General features: G+C 47.8%; 1 pseudogene; it reads left to right on the top strand.

Annotated features, from left to right (window-relative positions):
* The first annotated feature begins 732 nt into the window (after nt 1-732).
* On the top strand, nt 733-901 carry LOC118665624 (annotated as a pseudogene).
* Nucleotides 902-16,580: the final 15,679 nt, after the last annotated feature.

The raw sequence follows: 16,580 nt of genomic DNA, 5'->3' as shown, positions 1-16,580 counted from the left end.
AGCAAATTCTTTACTTGTTAGATGAGAAATTCTACAAATGTTAATTCACTTAGAAAGGTTGATAGTGTGGTTTAGGTCTTCTATGTATTTACTAATTGTTTTTTGCCTCGTTATTCTATTAAGTACCAATAAAGAGTGTTAAAATCTCTAATTATGATTGTGAGTTTATTCCTTCATTTAATTCTGTTGAATTCCCGTTCATTATTATGACTACTACAATAAGTCTTTTTTTAAAAAAAATCTTTATTGTTGAGTGTATTACAGATGTCCCCTCCTCTCCCCCACATTGTCCCTCTCCACTGCTCCCCTTCCTCCTCACTCCACTCCAAGACTCTTTTGACACAAGTATGTTGAATCGCTGTTATTAGGTAAATACACATTTATAGTTGTTATGCCTTCTTTTTATCAATAGATCCTTTTATCATTATGCAATGAACCTCTTTATCTCGAGTCATAGTGTTTGTTTTGAAGTCTAGTTTATTTGATGTTAATGTAGCCACTTTTGCCTCATTATGCTTCCTGTTTGCTCAATGTATTGATGTTCCTTTGTAAGTAGAAATAATACCTAAATATTTTATATTTATAGTGCATAACTTTTGAAGAGATTTCGCTTCTATGCTCTCCTTTGATCTTCACAGCAATCTTACAGAAAAATGATGCTGGTATCTCCATTTTACAGAGATAAAAACTGAATCCACAGGAATTAAATGACTTTTCCAAGAACACAGTAGTATCGCTTCTCGGCCTTTTGGCTAAGATCAAGTGTAGTATCTGTTCTTATCAGAACACAGTAGTTAGTGAGTTCCAGAGCCTGGTTTCTGTCTTACTTCAATGCCTGGCTTTCGGCTATTATGATATGCTTTCTTCACAGATTAAGTGGAAGGAGAATTTGAGAAATCCTGATTGACATGTTAAATGATAAGTGAGGGCAAACGTAGGAAGTGTATATGGAGAAAGTGGTTGAATTTCTATCATCTAAAGACGTGAATGCTCACAGTTCTACTCCAGGGCTCAAGGTTGACTTTAAAGAAAAAGCTTTTCATTATATAGGTGGTGAGACATTCACCAGAGAGTAAATGAAACCATCAAGAGCTCTGAATATCAAAGGAGGGGCTGGTATGTGAACATCAGTGACAACACACATTTGATGAGCATCAGCCAGCTATTTATCTTCATTAGGTTGCATGTAGTACAGTTTGGCCTAGAGGTAGTGGGAATGATAAGATGATATCTGGTTGGCTGCCTGCCCTGAGATTCCATGACTCCATCTTACAGAAGTCACAAGAAAAGCTGGTGCCTCAAGCTGCTACTTACCTAGAGAAAATGACCTTTGCTTCTCACCCAGTAGCCTAAGCTCCAGGTGGCAAAGCTGTTGGTCCTCCTGTGGCATGGCTGCTCCAGCTGGACCCAGGAGCTCAACTATGCAAATATCAATTGCAAGTTTGTATTTGTGCAGACCTCACCTTCTGGTTTTAAACCTCCAATGCCCATCAGAAAGGAATCTGTCTAGGGAACTTTTTTCTTCTTTATTGTTCAAGTGGTGAATATTACAACTTTTGGACATAAACTTATGATTTTATTAAATAGTCTTAGTTTTGTTACAGTGATTGTTCAAAAAAAAATTTAGCCTTTATTTGCCACCTAGTACACTTCATTTCAACCACCTGCTGTTCCTCAGATAAGCTGTGGATCTCATCTTTCTGCCTTTGTGTCCTTGACCTGCCCTTCCTTCCTTGTTCAATGCCCAATTCAAATACCGCTTTCTCTGAAACACCCACAATCTGGTCAGTCAGAGTAAATGAGTCTGAGCTCCCAAGGCCCATGGAAGGAATCCTCTCACCTCCAGTGAGCCTCAAGGAGGATCCCCTGAAAGGAATGTATTCCCCTTCCAGAGGATGCATAGACAGGCCTTGGGCTTCAAACCCAATGTAAGGACAAAAGCACTGATGAGTCCCAAGTCGTCTTACCCTCTGTTCATCAGGTTGTCAGGTCCTGGAAACCTCTTTTTCTTCTTCTTCCTCTTCTTCTTCTCCTCCTCCTCCTCCTCCTCCTCCTCCTCCTCCTCCTCCTCCTCCTCCTCCTCCTCCTCCTCTTCCTCCTCCTTCTCCTTCTTTTCAGAGGAAGGGAGATAGATAGGAATATCAATGACAAGAAGATTGGCTGCCTCTTGCACCCCCCCTACTGGGGGAGATGGAGTCTGCAACCCAGGCATGTGCCCTTGGCTGGATATTAACCTGGGACCCTTTAGTTGGCAGGCCGATGCTCTATCCATTGAGCCAAACCAGTTAGGGTCTGGAAACTTCTTTGCATTGGTTAGCAATGTCTGATTTTGCTCTGTAGCTGGGTGGAAAGGGTTAAGCAGTTAGACAACCCCCTGAGCTTGGTAATTTCTGGAGAATACTGGCATGAGTGATTTGCATAATGCACACTTATTTCCTGAAGGATACAGTGACCTGCAGCCCCTATATCAACGAACTCCAGCTGTAATACCTCTTAGGCTTATGAGCTTATTGGCCTATTTCTGGGAGCCCTCACAGAAGGTCAGCCTTCCCCTCTCTGACCCCAAGAACAACAAAAGTACAGACAGAACTTCTTATGTCCGGGGTTAGAAGTACGCTAGAGGTGACCATTACCACCTTTGACCACATGGTGTTAGGAGGAAGGTCAGGAGTTTGAAAGGAGCTAACCCACTCCTCTCCTTCATTTGTAGGCGTCATCATGGCCACACAGATGTTTAAGGTCACCTCCTGTGGTTCTACAGGCTTATTATTATTATTGTTTTGTTAATCCTCATCTGAGGATATTTTTCCCATTGCTTTTTCAGAGAGAATACTAGGAAGGGAAACAAGGGGGGGAGAGAGAGAGAGAGAGAGAGAGAGAGAGAGAGAGAGAGAGAGAAACATTGATGCGAGGAGACACATTTTCTGGTTGCCTCCAGCATGCGCCCCAAAGGGGGCAGAGAATGAACTGGAGACTGAGGTATGTGCCCTTGACAGGGAATTGAACACATCACACTTTGGTGCACAGGCCAATGCTCTAACTACTGAACAACATCAGCCAGGGCAAGGCTTTTTATTCTTTAATAAACACTCATATAATGCTTTTTATGTGCTAGGCACTGCTCTTAGTACTTCACAGTATTAACTTAATTCACCTTACAGTAACCTCAGGAGTCTGACTCAGTCAGTGATTCTGAGAGCATGACCTATGGGTCAGACAGATCTCGTTTCAAATTCTGATTCTATCACTCAGGAGCCAAGTGACTATGGGCAACAGGCTTGGTGCCCCTCTGCTCTAGTCTGCTCTGGTTTCTCCATCTGTAAAATAGGTCTTCAAAGGATTGCCATGAAGATTAGATGAGATAATGTATGTAAAGCACTTAGCCTGAGGCCTGGCATCTTGAATGATTGTGGCTGTGATGACAAAGAGAAAAAAGCTTGTTTTCTTAGAGACTCCTCTCTGAAGCCTGTGCCAAAATATTCTCCCCAGAACAGAAGACCATCTGCATGTTCTGCAGACACGTGGCTCCTCTCACTGAACTCTGGAACTCCACCAGGGGTCCACCAGAATCCCACCTGCATGGGAATCCCCATCTCCTTAGATAATTTGCTGACTGTTAAGGAGTAAAAGGGAACAAGGGATGATGACACTGGATCAGAGATCCCACCAGAAAAGTCTAGGACACTGTGCAAACAGAAAACCCAGTCATGTGCAGTTGTCTTCTGATCAGACTCCTCTTCCACAAGGTGGGTAGGGAGGAGAGGAGGCGAGGGAGGCAGAAACCTCTAGCTCCCACCTGCAGAGCAGGCCTCTCTCACCCTGTCCTCAAGGAGAAGACCCTCATGGCCTCTGTCCACAAGGAGACCTACGATGGGGATCAACCTCCTCATCTCCAGGGAGAGAATTGCATTCTAATCCCGCCCCTTTTAGCAGAAGGTAAGGGCTAAGACAGGGGTCTTGAGCAGGGACCTGGGCTGCTCCCAGTGAAGACACAGCAAGAGGCCGGGGTCCTGGATGGCAGAGGCAGTCTGGAGGCACAGCGTGATGTTAATCGGGCAAGTCGGGACTGAGGATAACCTCCTTCCCTTCAAAACTTCACTTCAGGCTGGTCCTTTCCTTGAGGCCTGGCACTCCTAGACGTAGGCCAGCAGGCCCCATTGACCCCGGGGTTGGAAGGACCTGGATTTGGTGAGCAGCCTCCAGTATTGGGAGCAGTTCCCAGCCCTTCACTCCTTCCTAGTCCCCACTCCCCTGCATCTGCAATGTAGAAAGATAATGAGTGATTTATTAGTCCAACAGGTGTTATTCCTGCTCTTTGCCCCCCAAGCCCAGGTGGCTGATGGAGAATCTCATTTTAGGGGCAGAATTCGGAAAACGTATTATGTACTTTAGAGCAGTTTCTTTGCAGTGATGGCTCGTGAGGGAACTCTGAGGTGGGTGGTGAGGGAGGGACATTCTGCCCAGCGCAGCTCCCCAGGGAAGGGGTTTCCGTGGAATCAAGATAAGGCAGGTAGAGCTCCTGTCAATATTTAATCAGGAGACGCGGGATCTGCCTCTGTAAAGGCAGTGCTCAGGGCTCTGTTTGCAGACTCTGGCTCAGCACCAAGGAAAGTATTCATCCCTCCCAGGTTTTAAGGGCATGATTACAGAGTTCTTTTCCCGAAAGTTAGGAATTCAGGTGAATGCTCCATGCTATAGCGCCCCTGAGACCCCCATAGGCCCAAGAGCCAAGCTGGGGGTCTGTGTCTGGGCTGGGCTGGGCTGGGAGGAGCAGTGTCTGGATCCAGCTCTTCTCCCTGTGGAAAGGGCCCTCTTATAGCCCCCGAGGTAGAAGGGAGCGGGTGAATCTGCTCTGCTCACTTCCTCCGATTGGCCAGCAGGGAGCAGGGGCAAACCAGGGGTGGCCTTATGGGAAGGATGTTCTCTTTAGGTTCTCATATTTGCTTCTTTCTATTTCCAAATGGCTCTTTCCAGGGGTTTGGTTTCTCTGGGGGTGCACTCCTGCCCTCAGAGCTGACGGACCTGCGATGTTGGGGGTAGGACGTTAGAGATACTGAGGCTGAGTCCTGGGTCCAGGCCCTACTTCTCAGAGCTCAGCAGACAGGTACTATCATCCTTTTTCTCCTCCCAGTTTTCCTCTTGGATATCACTTGCCCTTTCATTTCTTTTCCTACAGTGTGTGTGTGTGTGTGTGTGTGTGTATGTGCAGGGGTGGCAGGACACAAGCCCTCGTTTTTTTCCTGATAGAAAGCCTGGAGCTGTGATGGATAATTAGGATCCCCACAAGATCTCTGCCAGCTCTGGGCATACATCACAGTTCCTCAGAGGTTTTTAGGAGCAATAAAAGTTGCCAACAATTATGAATCACTATTTATGCTGTAGGCACAGGGTTAAGAGGTTTATTCATTACTTAATGCAATCACCCACTGAACTTTCTGAGCTGAGTGCTTTTATCAAGTTCATTTTCTAGGTGGGGCTAAAGAGACACCGAGAAGTTAAGTAACTTACTTGAGGTTACATTGCTACACAGCTATTGATTGGTCAAGCCAGGATGAAAGCCAAGTTTTGAGTCCACACTACACCCTTCACTACCACAGCTACCATTTCTCTAATGTAAACAATTAAAACAACTTTATTGTAAATTTATAATTGGACTAGCAGCACATAAGTGCATGATTCTTTGAAAAAACTTAAATCTGCTCAGATACAGCTTGAATTCCCTCCGATGGGCATCCCTATTCCTGGCTGCTCTTTCCCACTCAATGGGTAATTATTCTGAGTTCCGCTAATATAATTTTAGATGTTTTCCTATATCGTCACATACACGTAAATACATGCACGGGAAACACCAGCACCACGTGCTCCATTAGTACATGAACCAGCTGTCAGCGTCCTTCCGCAGCTGCTTCCTTCCCTTCACAGTGTGCCTCGGCCCCTTCCAGGTGAGCAGAGCAGATTCACCCGCTCCCTTCTACCGCTGCCTAGAATTTCGTAGTATGGGTGGGTACACAGTGTAGTTTTCTTTCCTCTATTTCTCTTATTCTCTCAAGTTGGTGAACGTTGGAGTTGTTATCAAATTTTCATTATCATGATGTTTCAACCAAGATCCTTGGATGTAGCTCCCGTGCACCTTGGAGACTGTTTTCCTAGGGCAGAGGAAGTGGAATTGCCATGTGAAAGAGCATGCAAATTGTAAATTTTAATAGATACTGACAAATGATCCTCCAAAGCAGCTGCACCAATAAACACCTTTTGAACAATTGTTACGCATATGTTGCGGAAAAGTACCATTTCTCCAGGGATGATAGCACAAGAGAAAAGGGCTTCAGTGGCAGTAGGCCACACACACTCAGGCAGCAGGCAGTGAGAGGTGTGAGCTGTGACTTCACAGCCTTCTAGGCAGTGAGTGGGGCAGGGGACAACCTCCCTGAGCCTCAGTGTTCACATCTGCAAAATGGAGACCAAAATCTCACTACCTAGGAGGGTGGTTGTGAGGATTATTTAAGATGATATGTGAGAAGCTCATAGCATGTGACCATGGGCATACAAAGCACTGATGACAGTCCTCATTAGCTGCCAGCTACATGGGAGGGCAATGAGGACAGGGGAAGTTCTGGGATGTGCTTTTTAGAAAATGTTTAGGACAGCCCACCTCTGGACTGGACCCAGGTGCCATGTCCTGGAGGTAGAAGACCTGATAATACTGCTATCCAACCCATTTAAAGGCAGAGCTATAAGCCAGAAAAGCCGTGATCTTGAGCTTAGTAGGCCGGCCTAGGAGAGAAAGAAAGCTATACAGCATGGACATTCGTTACCTTTTTATGAAAATTACAAATTCACAAGAAATCCTCTGGATGTCTTCGCCTTTGACGTGGCCTAACTTTTAAACCCTAACTTCTTTAACATTCTGTGTGGAAATGTGCCGGAGTCGAGGTCATCAAGGCAATGCCAGGAGAGTAGCAAAGCCTGCATTTTGTGGGCTTTATTTTCCTATCAGCACTGCACAGTGATCTTGGCTCTGACCTTCGCTTGGTATGAGTAACCTTGAGAAAACTATGGGACTGCTTTAAATCCCCAGCCTTTGTAAAGATTAGGTAATAGTAGCTGGGAGAAAAGCTAATGCTTATAGGACACTTAAAATGTAGCAGGCATTGCGCTAGTTTATAACTTTATGTGCGTTGTTGGGTTATTGTCTAATTTAATGCTCACAATAAGTAGAAGTGGGTGGTGGTCCTAAGGGGCAAATGCGGGTTCAAATCCACTAGCAGCGTGGTCTTGGGCAGGTGACCTCGTGTCTCTGTGGCTCAGGAAGTCTTGTTGGGAAGGGGAATGGGCTGATCTACAGGATCCAGAAATACCCACAGGCCTTCAGTGGGAGACGCCTTCCTGACAATGATGGGGGAAGCAGGGGAACAGGGACAGGACTCACCTGTGTAGGATGCCCCCACTGGACACTAGGGACTGAGGTAGGCCTGGAAGCCAGGGGGGCAAAGGCCCTGTGACAACCTAGGTCAATACAACCATGAGAGTGACAACTGACCCCAAGTGCTAGGCTGGGCCCAGCTCTCCTGAGAAGTGGCCTTCTCGTGGGCCTGGTAGATAAGAACAGTGCTAGCAATCTTTGGCTCCAAAGAAACAAAGGGGTCACGTATTGCAGACCTGCTCCTTAGAAGCCTTCACAGTATTCTGGTACTTGCATGGCCGGTTGGGACTGAAATCAGAACTTTTGAATCCTTACTAGCTTCTTAAAACGATCATCACCCCCTTCCATCCTTCCCTATGCCCGACCCCATTGAGCTAAAGGATTGCTCAAAGCTCAGTCCCTGTTTCTCCGCCTTCTAAACTGCTGAAACCCAAGGTGGAAAGTCCACAGGAGGAGCAGCACTTTAGCATCTTGGCACCTTGGAGCTCATTGGAGCTGGCTTTCTGTCATCTGGGAATGTGAGGACAGGGCAAAGAGGGGACAGGACACCACAGAGGTCAGCTGTGATGGTAGAGCGGTTCGGACGTGTGCCTTGGGAGGGCAGGTCTACGCAAGGTACAAAAGGAGAGAGAGGGGACAAAGAAGGAGCTCTTGAAGATCATCTTTATGCTTCTTGTCTTGGTGACTCAGTTGTCTCCCTTTGAACCCCCAGGACTATGAAGTCAGTCTCTCTTCTCCAGAAGTGACACTGCTCACTGGGCAGCATGGGGAGCCAGGTGGGTACCTCCCATGCAAGTACCAGATCACCATGAAGGCTTCCAGGAGGCAGGTCTGCAATGCGTGACCCCTTTGTTTCTCTTGAGCTAGAGATTGCGAACACTTGAAAGCTCCTGTGTCCTGAGAGGGAAGGACCTGGGGTAGCGGGACACAGGAAGGAAGGTCTTCCTGGGCATCAGGGTCTTTTTATCTGTCGGAACTTGCACAACCAGGGCCCTTTGACAGCCATGCTCAGAAGCACCTGACCCATCACCATCTTTAATTAATCAATCTATTGATTGAGAGAGAGAAAAACATTGATTGGTTATTCCTCTTATTTATGCATTCATTGGTTGATTCTTGTGTGTGCCCTGACCAGGAATCTAACCCACAACCTCGGTGTGTCAGGACAACACTCAAACCAATTGAGCTACCCGGCCAGGGCCCCATCACCATCTTTAAAGGAAAATCATTTCTCGTGGGGTTTGCCTGTGCCTGAGCTGCCGTCTCCAAACCAACAGAAATGGTGTTCTCACCCAGGGAGTGGCTGATGGAGCACAAGATGGGAGCCCCAAGACCAGGACTAAGTAGGCCGGTAACTGTGGGCAAGCCGGCTGCGCTGAGCTTCTTTTTTTTCCTCCGCGGAGTGAGAGGCTTGGGAGACTGTCAGCTCACAGCGCACGAGGTTGAACAGAGCCTGGCCATTCTGGCAGAGCAGCTTCTCTCTTTCTCAGAGAACTTAACAAATACTCTGCGTACATGGCGCTGAGTTCCTAAGCAGTCATAAAGCAAAGCTGCTGAGTCCGAGCTAGTGAAGAGCTTCCGAGTCTCCAGATCTATGTTTTCCGGGAGCACTGTTCCTAGGTGACCGGGGTCCCAGAGTGCCCAGGTCTAAGGGAGGCTCCGGGATGCAGGAATTTGAGTGCTAACACTGGGAGTGTCTTGGGCAAACCAGGACAAATTGGTTTGTACCCCAAATTCTCTTCCCCAAGGCCTAGGGCAAGGCCTAGGGCAATCAGCAGTCTCATTCCCCCCCCCCCTCCCCCCCACCAACCCCGCACTCTGAGAGTCAGGCAGTCCTGGATTTCAACCCTGGGTATGCTACGTCACCAGTTCCCACCCGCTAAGCATAAAATGACAGATATTACCGTTTTATCAGGTGCCAGGCGATGTGCTAAGAACTGTACATATCTTTATTTTATTTTTATTTTTTTGATGATCTCAGAGAGAGGGAAAGAGAGATCATCAATGATGAGAGAGAATCATTGATTAGCTGCCTCCTGCACTCCCAACACTGGGGATTGAGCCTGAAACCCGGGCATGTGCCTTGACTGGGAATTGAACTGTGACCTCCTGGCTCATGGGTTGATGCTCAACCACTGAGATACACTGGCCAGGAAGAACTATACATATTTTAGTTCATTATTTCTCACAGAACCCCATGAGGTATCATTATTATCTGTATTAGTCAGAGTTCTTTAGAGAAACAAAAAACCAATAGGGTGTTTTTTGTATATCTATCTATCTATCTATCTATCTATCATCTGATGAGACTGTTCAAAGAAGAGACACTCATACTTGTTAATTCCCTTTTCCATTCTCTTTCTGTTGTAAAAAAATGAGACACATGACCACACATGACTTATTACTATGAGGCTCAGATCCCTCAGCACCCTGAGAAATGGACCTTTAGCCGGGGAGCCCGGGCTGTATGTGTGTCTGGGACATTGGATGGCTGGCGGCAGTGGGGAAGCAGGTCTGGCCTCCTGCATTCTTCTGTGTGTTTCTAAGCCAGATTGGGGCCAAGCCCTCCACCAGCCTGGAGCCTGGGGAGAGATAACAGGCCCTGGCCCAGGGCTGACCTAGGAGTGTGGGGCCCTGCAGCCACTAAGGAGATAGGAGCCCGGTGGCTTCAGGGGTCTTTCCGAGCTGCCCCAGGACTATGGCCTTGGCATGCACCCAAGCCCTGTCTCTGCTGCCAGGCGCCAAGCAGTGTTGCAAAGACACAGAACCAGTTAGATGGTGATCCCGAGGCCACCTTACCTGAACTTCTGCCCTAGTTATCGGTCCATCTGACCTGAGACTAGAATTAAGCAAATGAGCTGCCTGGCTGTGGTATGTGCAGGCAATACTATAGCTCATGCCTGCAGGCTGCTTGTGCTGGCCCCCGTGGGCTTTCAGGAGAAACTGACCAAGTGCTAGGAGGTGAGCTCTGAGGCCAGCAGGCCTGGGCTCAAACCCATCTACTAACTTAGCTCTCTGCGCCTTAGTTTCTTCATCTATAAAATGGGAGTAATTTTACTGATCTCGGAGCTGTGGTTGGTTCAGTTAAACGTGCTCACATATGTTTAAAGGGATGGGCCTAGAACAGGAGGTTCTTTCTTCTTGTCTGTCCCTGGAGTCACTCCTCATCTGATTAATACGTTGGTCCTGAGGCCACCTTCTCTGACGATCTGCTCTGTCTTCCGTGAGTCCAGAAGCATCAACTAGGGCCCAGAGCAACTTGAGGTGGGCCCCGTGCTTGCAGCCAGGGCTTAGATTAACTGACAAAGCCAGGTACAGCCGGGAGAGGGGAGGCCAGACTCGGCTGAGACCCAGACGGCGGTGACAGTGTCCCTGCAGGGAGAGGCCTCAAACCGCTGGGGTGGATTCTTGTCTGTTTCAGTTATATCTTCTGGGAACGAGTCCTGGCTGGCTCCGATTGATTTCTTTGGCTTTCAAGTTATAGCACATGAATTTCTAAATTTCAAAGCCCTGTAGCGAACATGCAAATGGTTCTAATTTGAGGTATAACGGACAGGTGGAATTTACACTCGAAAGCTGGCACTTTCTTGGTAGATCCTGCCTTAACTAATCACTAACACTTAACTAATCACTAACAAGCAAGATTTTTTTTTCTGTAGGAATTGTTTAGGTCTCTTCTACCTCGGGGTGCTTTTAGGCTGTGGTGTTGAAGAGGAAAACATTTAAGGAGAAACTTCTAAGAAGAAGAACATTTTCCTGTGCCTTTGGATATGACGAATTGTTTTCTGTGTGTGGTTTAGCAGGAGTGGGTTGGAGGCTATTGTTTGGATGAAGATAGCCGGGTCAATCTTGGGTCAGAGAAGACACTAGCCAATTCTGGCCTCCCCTCCCGCAGGCCTTGTTTTGGTCCTTCTTTGTCTACTTTTTCTTTAAGTCTTGGCGGGCTTTTCTTCACAGTGGGACACTGTGGTCCAGAAGAAAACAGCCCCTCAGTAACTGGGATTAAGATAATGGTTACATGCATGAGAGTTAGACAGATGTGGATATAAATTCTGACTTTTCTCACTTCTTGTCCCTGTGTCTATGGGCTTCATCTAACCACCTTAAGACTTGGTTACCTGTAAAATGGAAAGGAAAACAGCACCTGCTTCATGTTGCTAGGATGAAATACATAATTATGTAACTCACATAGTACAGCACATAGCACTTAACAACAGTGTTTTATTCTCTGTTTCATGTACTATCAACCAATTTGGGCCACTCCAACCCACCAGCAGCTAATGAGCCATACTGTGGTCTCAAACCATGCCCATGCTCCATCGGGGGACAAGAGAAAGATGGGCCTTATTTCTTGGTTATAAGGAGCTCTGGGAGAGACAAGACTTACACATGACTAGATAACGATGAGCTAAACAGATCTAAGCCAATATTTAAGGAAATGATAAGTTGAATGAGACAAGTGATAAGAAGAATTGAAATGCGAGGATAAACAGGCCACTAGGAGTTGGTTCCTGAGCACTTACTGTGTGCCAGGTTTCCCCAGGACTGGACCCCTTAATCCTTACCAGAGCTCTGCGAGGTGGAAGTTTTTACCCCAGTTTTATTTACAAAATGGCATTGAGGCTCAGAGACATGATCTAACCTGTGCAAGGTCATACAGCTAGAGTTAGTATTGGAGTCTGCATGATGGAGATGGCTTGAGCTGACCTTGAAGGAGGGGTAGGGCTGGGAAGGGGAGAGGTCAAAGGAGAGTTCTGTTTCTTGGCTTCTTGTGTCATGGGCTGTGGGAGTGCTTCGGGGGTGGGGTGAGAGGAGGCCCCCTTGGGGCACACCGCTGGGTTCGTCATGCCTGGCAGGCTACAGGCATCAGTGCCAGCCAGTCCTGGCAGGTGGAGACCACATACAGCTTCTGCTGGCCACAGCCCAGGAGTGAAACCCGACACAGGCCCTGGCCGCACAAGGTGGTAGGCATTTGCCTTCTTATCAGCCGAGCACATTCCATGGCCAAGTGACCACCTGGGTTGCTTCTGTCAGGGTAGATCCACTTCAGGCTGTGTGCGCATTTGCATTGCTGCCTGTCTTGTGCATTTTGCATTTTTGAGAGTCTGGCCTGGCTGAAGGGGATGGGCGTGCTGGGTGTGCTCCCCTTGCAGCCACTGGATCTTCAGCGAGAACACGTCCGTCCACATCCTGGGACAAGCACGTGCTGGTGTCAGAGGCCCTGGGTCAAATCCTGCCCGCCTTTCTGGGTTGTGTGACCTAGGGCAGGTCACCTCAGCCCTCTACACCTCCGCTTCCTGTGCCATAAAATGGGAATGGTAAAAAAATGCTCAGGTTCAGTTTCATTGTGAATGTCAACTATTACCGAGAGCTGGACTTACCTTCTGGGTGCTCCCTAAAATTAATAATTGTTATTTTAGTGGCATTAGCTGCTTCTGAAATATTGAGAGTTCTGAGTTCTAGCATGGTGCTCAGAGGGGAGGGACAGGGGTGGCCAGAGTGTGCTGTGAGGCTCCACGACCTCTTGCTTATTCAGACTTGGAGGAGCCCCAGACCCTCCGCTGCTAGAGGGAACTGGTGCTGAGCCTGAACGGGTAGCAATATGCTGTTTCACCAGTTTGCTCAGGAATGGCTGTGTGATGGTGATAAGACGTTGCCCCTAAAATGTCTCTGCTGAGCTGAAACTGGACGGCTTAGCTCAACTCTGGCCCCCAGTCGGGAACAGTAGCATCACAAGATGAGGTGCATTGAGATGTTTCTCACCCTTTTCGTCCAGGGCTTTGTGGATAGAACACAGCATGAGTCAGACACACCTGGGTTTAAAGCACAGCTTGCCACCGTGTGAACTTGGGCAAGTTCCCTCCCTTCTCTCTCCCCTTTCTCGTGTCAGGAGAGCCACGTTCCGTTCCTCCCTTCTGCCCCTTGGCATTTATAAGGGCTCTGAGAGGTGGGCATTATTGTGATTACAATTACAGTGAGCAAACCAGCTCTGATCACTTAATTGACTAGCCCAAGATCACTTGTCTGAGAAACCAGAGTGAGACCAACGTGTCACGCCAGGTTGCAGCGTCCTGTGTTGAAGGCCCCAGCCAGGTCACCCTGAGACCCTCTCAAAGAAGTTCTGGGCCAGGGGTCCAGTTTGACACCCCAGTCTGGCTTCCCAGTCACTGTGCTTTTCCAAGCTGAGTTCCTGTTCCCTGGTGATACCAACTGGATATTTGCATAGCGTATCTCCGGGAACAATCTCAGGGCGAAACTCCTGCTTTATAAGAAATAGGCTCATTTTATGAGGCCCCATTGTTTTGCTGCCATGGAGCGATAGGGCACACTGACCATTTCAGGGGCTTGTAAAAATTCTCTGCGCAGCTTTTGCCAAAAGAAAGCTCTAAAATGAAAGCCAGGTATTTCTATAGAGACATTTTCTTGAGAGGGTGGGTCTGGCTTTATGAAGAATCGTCTAGATTGGCCTGGGGTTTTGATTTGGAACAATGTTGCCTGAAATCAACTTTATTCTCCAACACCTGTTGGACCAGCCTCCAACTCTGGAGTCCCAAACAGGTGAACAAATGCAGAGGTGGGTGAGAGGGTGGAGGGCAGTTCGGGGTCACTCAGGGTTTTCTGAGTTTCAGAAAAGTGGAGTGACCCCTTACAGGTGGCAGATCTGTGCATCAAACAAGAAGATTTTATTTTTCCCTTCGGCAAATGAAGGAAAATTCCCAGTGCCTGGAGGAGAAGCTGTGGTCTTTGTGGGTCCACCTTTAACACTGGTTTCTTCACTTGGCCTTACACTGGTTAGCAGAGGTAGCTGACTGCTGTGAGATGCGGGGAGGAAGAGGAGATGAACAATGGACCACTAGGCCAGGAGGAGTAGGTTTCTGCAAATTGTACTGGGGGTGAGTCTGAGACCTCCACTTTCTATTGGCTCATCTCGCTCCCCACATGGAGTCAGGTACAGTCCCCACTCCCCTTGGGGAGATGAGGTTGTAGAAAGAGAACAGGTAATGGTTGCATGAGTCAGACCTACAGCTGGGGACACAGAGGTTTGGCTCAAAGCTTTGATGACATCTGACTGGGGCTTGGGAGCTGGCTGATGTCTTAGTTTCAGCCTCCCACCCTCTCAGGGGGTGCCAGTCCCCAAGTTTCAAAGGCTATGAGTGAAAAGAAAGGAGAGAGAGTGCTGCTTCCCAAAGTCTACTTTGAGGAAAAGGTAGCCCAGTTCTGCTCTTCCCAGTATGACAAGCTGTCAAAACCCATCCGTGTTCCCCCTGACTATGTATCTCTCCTTCCTGGCTCAGGAGTTGTTTCCTTTTCCTGGAAGAGTCAGGAACCATCCCATAGGGAATATTCTAACATCTGCACCTTCTCTTGCTTTATGGTCAGCATTTGTGACATATTCTTGGAATATTATCCTGACTTTTTTCTCCTTTCTTTCTTTCTTTCTTTCTTTCTTTCTTTCTTTCTTTCTTTCTTTCTTTCTTTTCTTTTTCTTTCTTCCTTTCTTTTAACCTCCTCTTCTCCTTGTTTTTGCTTTTAATCCTTACCCAAGGATGTGTTCTCATTGATTTTTGAAAGAGAGAGAGAGAGAGAGAGAGAGAGAGAGAGAGAGAGAGAGAGAGAGAGAAAGGTGAGAAACAGTGAATGGTTGCCTTCTGTATGTGCCTCAACCGGGGATCGAACCCGAAACTTTTGGTGTAGGGGATTAAGCTCCAACCACTGAGCAACCTGCCAGGGCTGCTCCTTGGTTTTATTATTCCTCTTTCCTCTGTTTCCCCCAAATTGAAAAAATATACATTGATTTTGATCCCTCCCCTTGACAATCTTGCCCCCTTAACAGAGCTGTGGGCTCCCCGAGGCCAGGGACTGTGTCCTGAACTTGGGAGCCGGATGGCATATGCAGGGTCTAGGAATGTGTGTCAGTGAGGCCTCAGTGGGGCTGTGTCCTTCGTGACCTGTGACTCTGCCACAGAGGCCAGGGCACTGCCCTTCCTCCACACACCCTCCTGGGCCGCTTTCTTTGGCTGTGGCTCTGGCTGCTCCTCGGGCAGCTTTGGTAGCTGGTGGTGGCTTGTCTCCCCCTGGGTGGCTTGGCCTGTCCTCAGCCCGTGTCAATTTCACAGCTGCTTGTTCCCAAGCACAGACAAGCTCTCAGTGGAAGAAGAGGTCCTGGCCACCAACTAGCCAAGTCCAGAGTCCCCCTTCCCCCACCCCTTCCCTGCATTTCCTTATTCCTCTGCTGGCAACGAGAATTCTCATTGGCTGGCAAAACTAGAAAATATCTGAGCCTTACGTGTCTGACTCAGCCGGCTGAAAAAACAACACAAAATTAAAATGGATTTGCTGAGCTCTACTCATAGGACATCATTGCAGATGAACTTACATCATATCCAGACTTTAAGGGGGAAATCTTGACTTTCTGTTACTAAGGATTGTGACCACAATGCCGAGATGCATGGGGGTGGGGGTGGAGGGGATGTCAAGAAGTCTCCATGGGAAGGTTTAGTTGACACCTTCAGGTTAATTAGCTAATGCCCATGGTGCCCTGGCTATGGGCCAGGCACAGGTTAGTTGCTTCATGAACATTCTCGAATCCTCAAACAATCATGGGAAGCAAACAGGTGCTATTCTTTATGTGTATTTTACACAGGAGAAAACTGAGGCGTAGGGAAGGTTAAGCGGTTTAGCCAAGCTAACATGCCTAGGAATTCAAACCTGGGTCACCTCTGGTTGGTGCTTATGCTCTTAGCCCCGCCTAGAGAGTACCACCCCCAACAGGAGAAGCGGAGTGTCATCCTTTAGAAAGCTTTCAGGAACCAGGCGTTGAAGTGAGGCAGTCCAACCTAGAATGACCTCTCAGGTTAATAAGCCATCCCACGCAGAATTTGGCTTTTGCCTTTGTTTGAAATGCCTGGGTCCATGAGACAGGCCTAATAAAAGTGTACTATTGACTCCTGGACACCGTTTCTAAAAGATGCGTAGTTGCCACGGTGCACAGCCTTCTTAGCTCCTTGCTACGCAGAGTGGTCGGAGTTCACTGTGAGCCTGTTGGAAACACAGGCTCTCAGGACCCATCCAGACCTGCCCCATCGGAGTCTCACTCTCACAGGGCCCTGGGGACAGTGGCTGAGTGAGATGTGCTCCTCGTCTTGGCCTGCAGCTG

Source organism: Myotis myotis, unplaced genomic scaffold, assembly GCF_014108235.1.
Source record: "Myotis myotis isolate mMyoMyo1 unplaced genomic scaffold, mMyoMyo1.p scaffold_m19_p_10, whole genome shotgun sequence".
Classification (NCBI taxonomy): Eukaryota; Metazoa; Chordata; class Mammalia; order Chiroptera; family Vespertilionidae; genus Myotis; species Myotis myotis.
This window is presented reverse-complemented; position numbering and strand designations above follow the sequence as displayed.